Consider the following 15,265-nt stretch of genomic DNA (forward strand, 5'->3'; position numbering starts at 1 on the left):
CATTTCAGTCACAGTAATTAACCACTAAGCCAATATAGCAGTACATACAACTGAGGTTTCAACAAACAAATCCTCACCATAGGAAAATCAAACTGAAGATGTGAAAGGAATCTATGTACAGTGTGATGTTGTATAACCTGCCACATAACATAAATATGTGAACTGGAGTACTGCAGTAAGGCCAGATGTGAGGTGTTACTGTAATAAAGTGTTGAAGTCCCCAGGACCCCATAAAGTGAACATACACATGAATCACGGATACCAGACACAGATATAACATGTAACGAATAATAAATCAATACCAAAAGTAAAATATAATGCTAATTAAATATTAAGCAACGTTAAGCATTGCACAGCTCAGCTTATTTGGTGTAAGCAATGTGTAGGCTGGCTAACTCAATTTGCCCAGTGGTATACCCCTTTAAGCAATGCCAACATGAGGTAAGCAAGTGTGCCCATAGCTTAGCCTTTTCAAAACCATCCAATCATGGGAAAATGTGAGAAATCAGGCGTATTTAAACCCCACAGGTGTGAATACTTCCCATAACTGGTCGCAGCTCCCTACTGTAGGCAGAATGGTTGGAGTAGGAGAAGGCACTCAATTTAGAGCGCAGTGCTGGGGCAACCAGGAGTCCAGATTCATGGTATGGCTCCTGGTAAAACACCATGAGCAGAGACTACTGCAGGGCCAGTACCAGGGCTCTCAGTATAAAGTGGATGTCTGGGACAGTCTTGCCCGTGACCTCACCAGTGCCACTGGTGTCCCCCGGACTGGTGAGCAGGTCAGGCATCACCATGCTGACCTGAAGCAGCAAAGGAGTGATCTCTTGGATCAGTTGATCCAAGAATCAAGGCACATGGCCAGTGTCCCAGCACTGAGTAAGTTCTCATTCTACTACACAGATAATGATTGCCTAGGTTATGTATACTATGGATAGGTAATGGCTAAATATCACTGTATTTCTCTGACAGCTGCAGATGAGTTGGCTGCAAACCAGAAAGCCCATGCTGCTAGGTTGCAAAGGCTGCATCGCAAGGCAGGTTAGTAATAATCTTGCATGTACTGTCATAACAAATAAATATAACAGTTCTAGAAAGTGTTGTAGCAGTATAAATATGTATTGTGTATGCGATGTACTGAATAAACTAGAGAATATGGCAGGAAAACTGTCATATAGGTTATGTGGCAATAAAGGTGTAATATCTTGTAAATAAAAATATAACCCCTGGAGTGCCTGTGTACATTCTGCTTTCATATGTTGTTGTAGTGTTGCATTCTATAAATAGTACTGTTGCAATAAGCAGTGTTACCCACACTGTTGAATGCAGATAAAATGTGTAGGAGTTTCAGTATAACAATGTTGGAAGTCCCAAGAGGTCAGTCATATTGTACAACTGAGGGAGACTTAGATAGAAAACATTGGAATGCTTCACACCAATTCCCTTATAGCACAGTCTACTGTGATGTCAGCTGTAATATTTTTACCACACACAGCAAGGGTTTGAATCCTGGGAGTGGTAGTAAGTTGTATACATAATCATACCCCACAACCATACAGAGTCTGTGAGAATGTTCAAATTGAAATCTGTATGCATAATTAGACCCAGCAACTGTACTGAATAGGCTAGAATGTTCAGATAGTAAGCTGTAAGCATAATCTAACCATCAACTGTACAGACTGTGGCAGAATGTTCAGGTAGTAAGCTGTAGGTGTTGTCATACCCCTCAACTGTTCTGATCTGTCCAGCATGTGATGATCCAAGAAATGTAGGCAGCTTTTACTGACATATAACTGATAATCAGACCTGAACATAGTCAGAGAATGTATATGAAAACAAACTTGTCATTGTAGCATCTCACCCAAAGTGTATGACAGCTATTCTCAAAATATGTTACATTAACACCTGCATCCAGTCAAGCCTTGACCAGAGTGTGTGCAATAACAGATGTGTATAACATCAACATGTAATCTAGGAGTATGTGTAGAATTTGTCAGGTAGTGTTAACAAAGATTTCCTCCACAGCTATAACAGGTAAGAGGTATAGACTGTAGGTGCAACACAGTTCACTTATATACTTGTCTGCAAGCATGGAATCTGGGAGTATGTATAGAATTTGTCAGGTAGTGTTAACAAATTTCCCTCCACAGCTATAACAGGTAAGCGGTGTAGACTGTATGTACAACACAGTTCACTCATATACCTGTCTACACGCATGGAATCTGGGAGTATGTGTAGAAATTGTCAGGTAGTGTTAACAATGATTTTCTCAAAAGCTATAACAGGTAAGAGGTGTAGACTATACGTAAGAAGCAGTCCACGTATATACTAATCTACAAACATACCATTGTACAAAGTAAGGGTAGTGTAATAATACATGTAAGGGACAGATCACTGCAGTGACTAAGAAAGCTGTGAAAACTACAGGGATATATTAGTTGTTAATTGACCTCTCTCACGCACCTCAATGGGTAAGTGTACAATCCAAACTTTTGTTGGGAAATATGTCCTATTGGCTTATAAATATTCACATTTGGTTCTATGCATGTGCCATGTTAATATACTCCCATATTGGTGGACTGTTGCCATCAATGAAACCTGCATGCTGTTGTAATGGCCACTGTCATCCCATATATGCATGTGTTTTGCTCACCCTGCAACTGTTGCAAATCTGGTGTCTTGGGTTAATGGGAATACATATGCATGCTGCTACAACTAATCCTGAATGCTGTTGACTATTACTAACTGATATCATTCCTAAAACTGCCACACCATAGCTCATATGGGTAGGCCGTCCCAGCAGACCCACCTATCCCACCTTAGCTGGCCATGGTACTGGCAACAGCATGTCTGGGGCCCAGCCTGGGACCTCCTCCTCCATTGGCCCTGCACCACCTTCAGGTGGAACCACCTCAGGGGATGGGGCTCACCCCCCGGTAGTGGGGGCGGAGAGGTACCTGTCACCCGCCATCAGGTCCAGGCCATGGTGTGTAGGGAGCTCGACAAGGAGATTTGAGACCAGCTACGCCAGCTTAAGGGCCACCTGGTGCAATTAGAGGGTGAGCCTGCCCCTTCTACCCAGCGACTAGCTCTGCCACCTATGGGGCCATGAAGGTACAGTGGTGACTGCCCATGGGTGGGACCTCAGTCCCACTGTTTCCATTTGGTGGCTGATGGGCTTGCGACTTCCAAACACCCCTCCCCATCCAAGGTGTTTACCCCCAACATGTGTCATATACTGCTCCTGTATGTGTCTTGTTTGTCTTGTCTGTTAATATACTCAAGCTATCTCCCCAAACATGCCTACTACCCTTGTAAATAATAAACCGGCTCTGATGATGCCTGACTATGTATGTGGGTGAAAGCACTAAGTTATCTGTTCATATGTATAGAATTATTATGTGTTTTTTCGCTCTTTTGTTCTATTAAAGTTTGCAGTGTCTGGGGAGCTGAGCCGGTTTATTATTTACAAGTTTCTGGTGTTACATTGTATCGGCTGGTAGTATACCTACTACCCTTTCCCAACATCCCACTCTCACCTGGAAAAAAAAAAGGTAATCTGTTCCTACAAAAAAATCTTGCAACATACATAGCTGTCCATTTTGCACATGTGTCTACTGGACACAAGTAATCTGGTCTAGTTGGCATCACAACAAATTATTTTTGTCCTCACCCCCACCCAGGGGTTTGAGTGTCCAAATCTACCTCCAAATTCAGTGTATATACACAGCTGTTGCTGTAGATGAAATGGCCAGCTATGGACATTCCCTACACCCTTCCTGCACATCCCTGGCTATTTTCCCTACTGTCTTTCCCTCTTTGTGCCCCTTTTTTCACCACTTACCTATCAACCCCTTTTTCTTTTCTTTTAAAGAAATTAGTGTGGGGGTAAGTGGGAGTAAGCAGTTTTAAGCTGCAGTAAGCGGGTTTAAGCCTGTTTGCTCGGGGGTAAGCACTTCCTACACAGGTTAAACAATTCAGAAGCTAACAGAGTATAAGAAACTGTAACTGGAAGTTAGCAGTGGTTAGCACTGTGCAAAACTGCTTACAACTGCTCTAAAGTGCCTTAATCACTCTGTATCCAACGGCCTGTCTTCTGCCAGCAACAAAATAAACAGCCTCTGCAAGGATGAAACCCAGGACCCTGCGCAACCTAGACAAAATGATTTACCACTAAGCCATGACAGATATACCTAAATTTGATGTTTTCAGAAATATATCATCCAGCCCAGTCATGAAACCGTACGAAGAATGTAAACCAACATCTAGATATATGTGTGTGTGTGTGTAAATATATGAATATATAAGCAGATACAACATAGCTATATATGTAGATATATATATAAATATATATATATATATATATATATATATATATATATATATATATATATATATATATATATATATATATATATATTTAGAAATATATACATATATATAAATATATATGAACATATATACATGCAAATGCCTACATCGACACATAAATGTCTACACCTATATGTCTACAGATACACAGCAAGGTACATATATGTACGCAAATATATATCTATGTAGGTATATACGGACATAGTCATATATATGTAAGCAGATATATATATATATAGGTATATGTGACCATACATCTGTAGATAGCAATGGTAGATTAACAAAAACAAATATGTCCACATGCACCGTTAATAGGATTGAGAGGCCCCAAACAATATACATCTTGTACGAATAGGCATACCCCCCCCCCACAGCCAAACACGTCCACCCTGCAATACACTACCAAGTGTTGCAGAGTCCATAACCAGGACCTGACATGACATGGGCACAAGATGTTAACAGTACTACATCCCACCTGTATGATGTCAGGCTGGTATTGGTAACATATCATGCAGTACAGTCTGGCTCCCATAGGAAATGTAAAATGTGGAAGCTATCAACATCCCCAGGATACATACACACAGACACATATACGCAGATACAGATATACAGATACATATATATATATATATATATATATATATATATATATATGGGTCTACTTTCATACACGAACGCATTTAATCACCGACACACACATCCCCGACCCCAAACAACCGACAACACACCACACCGACACCGCAACATACCGAACAACAAAACACCGACACAAAATACGCCAAATACACAAGCACACAACAACACATCCACTAACCTTAACCTAAACCCTAACCCTAACGTCCGACACCATCGCACACTTCACCTACCTGCACCCTAACCCTAACTCACTTACCCACCCCTACCCAAGCACCGACACCATCGCACACTTCACCTACCTGCACCCTAACCCTAACTCACTTACCCACCCCTACCCAAGCACCGACACCATCGCACACTTCACCTACCTGCACCCTAACCCTAACTCACTTACCCACCCCTAACCCAAGCACCGACACCATCGCACACTTCACCTACCTGCACCCTAACCCTAACTCACTTAACCCGTCCCAACACTACAGTCCCTCACTATCACACACTTTCCTAACCCGAACCCTACCTCCGACACAAACACACACTCACCTGTCCCACATCCTAACCCGACATCCCACAATTTCGCACACTTACCTGACCGCTCCTACCTCCGTAACTGTCGCACACTCATCATGTCACGATCGCACATTTCCCTTGTCGGTCTTTCCGCTGTCGGTGAATCTCCCGGTCGGTAAACCTACCTGTCGGTCATTTAGTCTCCTCTTCCCGCGTGTCGGCGAATCGTCGTTTCGGTCTCCCGAAGTAGACCCATATATATATATATATATATAAAATATACGTACAGTAAGATACATATGTAGAAGGTGCACAAAATATGGAACAGCCACTATGCCTACAGTTCACACCTGAACAACTGGCACTGCATGGGACACCCATACACATGACAATCATTGCCAGCAACATACAGCCACAGAGAGGTCATAGGAAAAAACACCACAAACAGGTTTGCAGAACTGGAAAACCTTTATTTGTGTACTATTACAGTTCTATATACTATTGCTACTGTAATTGGGATTGTCTTCACAGACATGGTGTATGTGGGAGGTCATATCTGCTTTCCACGTGTGCCATTGGCTAGTAACAGACATATTAAGGACATCATAGTAAAGTACCGCTGCTGGCACGTACTGCCCCTGTCGACTGCAGCAGAGTTATTGGCCAATATGTGTGGACATTCTGACACACTCTGTACAGTCCAGAGATATACACAGAACCCCTTAGTGTAAAACATGTGTACCATGCCTGAAAATATGGATGTTAACAGATATGTAGATGGGTATAACACATAATGACTGGTATACATATGCCACCATAGGTTATGCATTCACACACACCTGTCTGGCCTGACATGTAATAACCACTGGTACTGGGGTGCCATGGCTACATACTACCCACTAGATATTGACATACATCTGTACAGCATCCCACTGCTCTGACATACATGACTGTTAAGGGATACCCGGCAGCAGTACATCTGGCAAGTATCTGCACATGACATCTCACTGGGTAAGTACACTAAGCTGCTAGGAATGTAACATTGCACTGTGCAGGCTACAGGAAGACTGGCTCAACACTGGCCTACATCTCCTATGGGGGAATGCAAATGTACCTGCATATGTAACAGGCTGTACAGGCGTGTCACAGCACAGGGTAAGATACACCTGTGTGAAAGTGCATAACCACAAACAAAGAGAACACAGCCACAGCCACATATGGCAAGCTAGCATAATATTACAGTATATGGACTATCTGTTCAACACCATCGTCATATGTGCCACTCGCACACTAACCCAACATATACTGGGCCGCTGCACAGTTTGGTCTGATGGCCGACTGTGGTATGGGATATGTGTGTGTATATGGCCCTACAAACATGTAAGCCAATACGGTAACATACAGTGGAGCAGCATGTAACATCAGATAGGATGGGACTTAGGACGATGACAGCTACCACAGTCTGTACACAGGCCAAGGTACATATTAACAATACACACATTGTCGACATTCACCGTAAGTACACATACCTCAGTACTGTACAAACAACCACAGTATGTCCAGGTTATGTCATCAGATATAACCCCTACTGTATATAACATGTGTAGTAGTCTATCTCACTGGCTTGTTATCAGATATGACAACTCTAATTATGGTGTACAGGTCATATGCACCTCTTACTGCATGACATATGTACAAAGGTTGACTGAGTTGTGGCTGGAAGCATATACACAGGACCAATATTGACATGTTGCTGTGATAGCATCATACATCTACTGTTGTAACAGGGTATGTTGCAACATATGTCCTATGAGAGATATGAAGTCGGTAACTGTCATGGCTTTTACCATCTACAGACTGCAATCCTCATGCTACCTTCTGCAGTTCACAGATACATGTTCTGTGGGTAACACATGACACCAAAGGCACCACACACTGCCCAGTCTGCAGATGACCCTACAGATGGGGAGTCCTCATAAAAATACAACTGACATGGCAGGTATTAATACATGTAGGACAGCCATATCCTCAGACACCCTGTTAAACCAACATTACTCCGAATGCAGTATAGCAGCACTTACAGTCTGTAGTCAGGTCAGGCACATCCCCCTCCTGTGTGTTGGCCTGTTTTCACAGTGTATGTTGTTAGAGATAAATCCCCACTCTATTTGAGATGCTGTTTGCCAAACAACAGAACAATTTCCTGCTCACAGTGAATGAAGAGGACCAACGCAAACATGATGTGCCTAGATATTGGAGTGTGTTTCCATGCAATTGTCTATGGGAATGTTACCACAGCTGTTCCACATGCAATCAGCTAGGGGAGGGCGGCAATTTGTGTAGAGGCCATCAGCCGATCATGAGCATTATCTAAAATACACATGCTGCTGCCTAAGAAAAGCAGGTATAGGTCTCCACATCCACCAGTGAGGGAGTGTGAGAGGCAGTCAGAAGCATTGACAAGTCAAGGAGGGGTGGGAGAGTAAAACCTAAGTATGTTTGTGTCACACACCTACCAGCACAGGGTATCAAACCACTGATGACTATGTACTGCTATCACAGTCCTATGCAGTTGTTGGATGCACCCCATAGGTTACCTGTTGTGGAGTCCTCAGAACATATATGTGATGGTAAGTGACATCTGCAACAGGGATATGGTAGCTATATGGTTGGGGATGTACATGTGCCTGTCAGCATGAACAGGTGCCAGTGTCAACACAGCCACACTCTCACAGGGATGCACACACACTGACACACTTGGCAGGGCCAAGGATATAGCTCACCACTAGTGAGATTGCCACAACACATTACTGTGCAGGTATCACATGCACCACATGGGTCATACGGAGGTTATATGGACAAAGGGTATGGGGAGTTGTCTGACATCAGACAGCATGCTTCAATATGCCACTGTGGGTTGTAGTGAGTGTGGATGTGATCATATGCATCATACAACACACACACAAACACACAGTGTGCCAGTACTGACATGCATGAGTGCATTTCTGCACGGGTATGTGGTGGCCAACTGTGTCAGATGGCTATACAAGGCTAGGTGATGGGTATACCTTGGTATCAGGCCACATGATAATGGTCTGCATTGTGGCTCAGGCCTGTGGTTTCTGCATTTGTCCACACAGGTGGATATTGTATCCACCATCCAGTTACCTGGGTGGCTATTGAATTTGGCCAATGATGTGCATCACTTGGCATGTATGTGTCCCCTAGTCCATGATATGAATGGTGTCTGGGATGTGCACACCTCCCACATGCAGGTACAGTGACATGTGGAACTGTACCTGGGGTGTCGGGCCCATGTTGTATACACAGATTATTATCAGATGTGCCAGTCTTGGCCACCTGTGACAGGAACTGGTAATGGACAGCAGGTTAACCCTGCACCTACATCGATAGCATGCTAATGGCATTCCCTGGCATCAATGGCATCTGTCCCATACAGGGCATGTTTTCAGGCATGGTATGTCCTTTTTGGGTCACATGTGATAGCACCACAGGTGTTGCAGGTGTCCAGTGGGGAACATGGGGAAGGTGCACTGTCTGCATGTATGTGCCTATTGGACAGATGGACAGGGTGCCATGCCCTCTGTAGGCCACTGCAATCACTCCATAGTTACTATCAGTCGCCAATATGCAGTGTACCACACACATATTGGCTATTGCCTTGGCATGTGTGTGTGTGTGTGTGTGTGTGTGTGTGTGTGTGTGTTTGTGTATGTATGTGACATGGGTTGAAAGTGTGTTCTGGGTAATACTGGGGTTGCTAACTGTGATTACCTGGCCATGATGTTACATGTATGGGTATGGATTTACACCCCAGCCTCTCTGCTATTTCACATCTGTTATCCTTGTACATTGGACATTGTGATATAGGGCCACCATAAAAGACATTTGCAAAACCCACCCCACAATGGGCCCAGGTGTCACACCCACCTCCATGTAGGATCCAAGTTATAAACACACACACCTGTCATGTCTGGGAGTTAAACCCCTACCTAACTAGTTTATTACACTACAGCACTACGCAGTTGTAGTACGCACCATGGAAATTACTGGAGTACTCTTTCCCAAAAGTGTATTTCACTGCCAAAGTAGGCCATTGGACATGTACTGACTAGCCTAAAATGCATTGCTCCCTACACAGGCATTGAAACACACACAAAATATCCACAACCAAGGCCACAGAACCCCGAACAGAGGTCTATATTACACTACAGCAGTTTGCAGTTATGGCACTCGCTACAGAGATTACTGGGCTGCATTTTTCCCAGAGGTGTATATCTAAGTGGATGACATCAGCAGCCTTGCCAAAGTAGAGCATACAAATTGTATGGAGTGTGACTACCTTAAAAAGCATTGCTTTCTACACTGACAAACACACACCTGCCATGTCTGGGATTAGAACAGCTACTTAATTAATTTATCACACTACAGCAGGTCACAATTATAGGACACACTATGGAGATTACTGGCATACAGTTACCCAGAGGTGTATTTCTAGGTGGATGACATCAGCAGCCATGCCAAAGATGAGCATTTGAATTGTAGGAAGTATGACTACCCTAAAAAGCATTGCTCTCTACGCAGACAGACAGACACACACAGTTGCCATGTCTGGAAATTGAACTCCTATCTAACTATTTTATCACACTACAGCAGTATGCAGTTATGGGACACTCCACAGAGATTACTGGGATACAGCTTTTCCCGGGATGTATTTCTAGGTGGATGACATCAGCAGCCTTACCAAACTAGAGCATTTCAATTGTAGTGAGTGTGACCACCCTAAAAAGCATTGCTCTCTAACTGACAGACAGACACACACACACACATACATACACACACACACACAGTTGCCAAGGTTGGGGTTAGAACTTCTACCTAACTAGTTTATCACACTACAGCAGTACACAGTCATGGGACACACCACACAGATTACTAGAACATGACTCTCCCAAAGGTGTATTTCACAGTAGGTGGCCTCAGCAGGCTTGTCATAGTGGGGCTATGGGGAGGGCAGTGTGTGTGCATGGGCCATAACCCATTAATTTAGGGGTTGACATGCCACATGCAGGCACAACCTGGGTCATATTTCATCGGTACGTGTATACAACTGCTAGATGACTACTTCCTTGAACAGTCATGTTGCACAACTGGCACATGCACCATATGCTCTGTAATGCTGACAGATACCGGTGGCTAGTATCTGCCATATGTGACATCAGACCATTGTGTGGTTGTGGCCCTTTGGCTGTGTGCTGAGTGGGAGAGCCCTGGATGGCTCCTTGTCACAGTCACCCTGTTCCACACATCTATTTATGTCTACCTTTGGCTTATTATAGTGTGTTGTCCTTACATATATGCCTTTATTCCTATCCATTGTGTGTGCAAAGCATGTGTAGTGCATACTGAGGAGTGTCTGCACTAACATCTGCAGCTGCCAGATATTTCTGGTGGTGTTTGCAGACATAGCCTTCATATGTTTAAGTGTGTGGGCATGCCCAGTATGGCCATCTGTATTGAATGTGTGGATTGAGTCCAGGTAGTTTTGTACTGCAGTGTTGACCTTTGTGTTGTACACCTACAGGTAGCATGCTGTCTCTGCAGGGTATCTGTCAATCATTTGGCATGGACTGTTACTAACATTTCTGCATAGGATGAGGGGACACACCTGACTATTTCTACATTTCTACACAGGATTGGGGGGGATACCTGACTGTTACTGTATTTCTATGTAGGATGGGGGGCACACCTGACTATTTCTACATTTCTACACAGGCTTGTGGGGGGAGGGCACACCCGACTGTTACTATATTTCTATGTGGGATGGGGGGCACACCTGACTTTTTCTACATTTCTACACAGGATGGGGGGGCACACCTGACTGTTACTATATTTCTATGAAGGATGGGGGGCACACATGACTATTTCTACATTTCTACACAGGCTTGTGGGGGGGGGGCACACCTGACTGTTACTATATTTCTATGTGGGATGGGGAGCACACCTGACTTTTTCTACATTTCTACACAGGATGGGGGGCACACCTGAGTGTTACTATAGTTCTATGTAGGATGGGGGGCACACCTGACTATTTCTACATTTCTACACAGGATTGTGGAGGGGCACACCTGACTGTTACTATATTTCCATGTGGGATGGGGGGGCACACCTATTTCTGCATTTCTGCACAGGATTGTGGAGGGGCACACCTGACTGTTACTATATTTCTACGTATGATGTGGGGGCACACTTGACTATTTCTTCATTTCTACACAGGATTGGGGGGCACATCTGACTGTTACTACATTTCTATGTCGGATGGGGGTGCACAACTGACACTTGTACACATTTGCTAGGAATGTACTGGTATGTCGGGTACTCCATTTCATTCTGTAGTCTTACCTATCATGCTGGCTAGAGGCATACCAGTGTACTAGAGATCTTAGCTTTTAATTACCTACATATTAGTTTCTGAATTCCTACCCTTCAGAACTGACATCTCACTGCTTGACCTGCTGTAGTCTGTCTGTGTAGGCCTGCAGGGCAGGTTACCCATAGGCCTCATTCAGAGGCCATAGCACAGCCTTTGTTTGTGTTTGTCTACACCTGTCCTGCTGGCTGTGACTGTTGTTGGGTATGTGACCATCCCCGACTGGCATGTGTGAGTCACTTACCTTGTGGGTGTCCCAATATTGAGGGTGGTGCTGCAGGGCTGCTTATGTCGGATGCACATAGTACACTCTCTACACATGGTTAGGCACAGGTAGTGTAATGTTTGGCATCCCTTTTCCTGTATGTGAGAGTTGGAGAGAGGTGTTATTCCCAGGGTTCCTCCTGTGTCAGCGTATGTGCTATGCGTTGCCTCTTTGCCAAGGCCAGGGCATACTGGGCATGCCGCCTTCTGCCTACTGGGGCAGGCACAGGTTGTTCCTCCTCTGAGTCACTCTGTGCCTGTGTAGGCCTTGGCAATGGTGGGGGGCTGTGTGGCCCTGCCCCGTGCTGTTCCTGCTGCAGCTGTTTCTGCAGGATCATATTGTGTAGCATGGCACATACAAGAGTAATCTGGGTGCACGTAGCTGGTGAGTACTGCAAGGCTCCACCGGATTTGTCCAGGCACTGGAACCATGACATGAGCATCCCAAATACATGCTCTACTATAATTCTGGTCAGTGTTTGTGCCTCATTATGGAGTTCTTGTTTGGGTGTGTGTGCATTTCTGATGGGTGTCATCAGCCGTGGCTCCAGTGCTTATCCAGCATCCCCCATTAGGAGACCGTCAAGCATCTCCCCATTGGCAAATATCTGGTACAGCTGTGTCAGATGCCAGATGTGGGAATCGTGATAGCTTCCAGGGCAGCCAGCACACACACTCCTTATTATGCCCTGGCATCGCACATGACCTGGCAGTTGATGGAGGGGAAGCCCTTGTGGTTAATGTAGACCCTACCACACTCTCTGGGCGGTTCTTTGATGCATATGTGCGTGCAGTCTATAGCACCCACTACCTCAGGGTATTCTGCTATTTGGTGGAACAGTTGCATTTTGCTGGCTAATGCCTCATGGGTGTTGGGGAAATATACGTCCTCAATGGCATGTGCTGACATGGCATCCAGGAACTGGTGGACTACCCAGGATGTTGATGCCTATGAAATCCCCATCATATCCCCAGTTGGCCTTTGGAAGGTACCTGTAGCTAGTATTCTTAGGCCTACACATACTTTGGTATCCACTGGAATCTTTGAACTTCAGGCAGGTAAATATTCATCTATTACAGTTCATGGAGTGATACTAGATAGGCATACAGTATGAGCAAGTATATCAGTCTAGCTTAATAGTGACAATTAATAAACCGGGAACCACACACAAGTTAACCATGAACTACTTAAACACCAACATTTTTCTGTCATGCATAAACTGACAATGGCTATTATCCAAGAAAAAATGTTAATTCCATTGTTAAGCACTTTTGTTCTTCAAAGTGGAACTTCTTCAGAACAATAAAAAAGTATAAAAATTACATTAAACTATCATTTCAAAAAAGTCACGATACCAAAATCACCAAAACTAAAATCACTCTAACTTACAATCAGTCAATTATTTAAGACACAAAAGCAATAGTCATGCATTATAATATTTATGGTTTAAAACAGAATTAATAGAGCAGGAATCATTCAGTCCAGGTTAACTCATGGCATCTAACCTTAACTGCCATTCTAGCTCGCGTTTCTCCAAATATTCTTGCATAATAACACCCCGGAGATCCCTGTGCACCCGACCTATAAACAAAAATAAAAAACTATTCATGCTTTCTTTTTCCACATGCTTAAACAGTATATTTGTAAGCTTACATTTAAGAATATCAAACAAATGTTCATATATGCATTATCTAAGCTTCTGGATAGTTTTTCCTACATAGAATGCTGGGCACTGTTTGCATTGAGCCAAATATTCTACTATTGTGGAATAACAAGAATACTTTCCATTAAGTTCATATGCTATATTCCTAATCTGGAAGCTGTCTTTTAGGCTTATGTAAGTCCATTGTGGGCAACATCCACTTTTAAACATACTCATATATTTTGTAAGGACATTGTTAATACCTCTTGAAGTATTACTATTCTCCAAATAATTCATAAAAGATTTTTCCTTCCTATAAACTATACTTGGCTTTTCACCCACTTTTTCTAATATAGTCCTGCTCTCTAAAAATGCAATCCAATTCTTATACAAAATATTGGAAATACTCCTTATTACCAACAGTAAAATATCTTTTGACTCTATCCCTTTCATTATTATTTGGGGCCTCCAACATAAGCTGGTCAATGTTATATAAACTAACTGATCAACATTTCCATAAACACTTACATCAATAAGGGGCTTATAGAACCCATTATATCTTTTATTTATTACTTCCTCTTTAATATTCCTTACAAATTCAGCTGGCTGTCCTCTTTTTATGAACATTCCATTCAAAATTTTCACATTGATACATTAGATCGGTCTATTTGTCGCCATTATTTATTTTTTTTTTTTTTACCTAATTCGTCCCAAATATTACAACATTTTTGTTGGGAATTGACAGGACCTATTAAATGGTTTTATAAAGAAAGATGGACAGACTCAGGAGAGCCCCCCTTTGACAACAAGTAACCATGATTACAATTCGAATAAGGAAATGTACTGGAAGCAGGGGGCCAAACTGAAAAAGAAGCAATTCAAGAGACGTTACTGCTACCTTCTGAGAGTTTTAGTGACTGTCCTAGTGAACCGATAAAAATTATTTTTAATGAATCCAATGACTTTAAATTGTTCAACTATTCCTTTAAGACTATTGAAATTGAACATGCAAATGTACTTTCCAAGGGACTTACGTTTCTGCCTGCAAAACATTCTAATATTATAAATGTTTTAATTGATACTAAAATTATTTGTAAGGAAAGTTAATTTGCCCTTTTGGTTTTCTGGCATGAATCTGGGTAATAATAATAGTGTACTTCATAGACCTAGCACATTTAAACCCCCTTTATACCATGTGTTACAGGTTTTTGAAAGAATGTGCAAAACTGATTTTGGATATATCTTAAGGCAGCCTAATGTTTTGAAATATTGGAATTCATTTAATATGGATTAAAAATGCTTGAAAGGTCAAGTCAAAGTAAACATTATTGTCAAACAGATATACACAGCAGTGCAAGCTGAATGAAATTACATTGCTTTGGTCCCCGTG

The sequence above is a fragment of the Protopterus annectens genome, chromosome 5.part0 (genome assembly GCF_019279795.1).
Source record: "Protopterus annectens isolate FY-2018-M chromosome 5.part0, PAN1.0, whole genome shotgun sequence".
NCBI classification, from domain to species: domain Eukaryota; kingdom Metazoa; phylum Chordata; order Ceratodontiformes; family Protopteridae; genus Protopterus; species Protopterus annectens.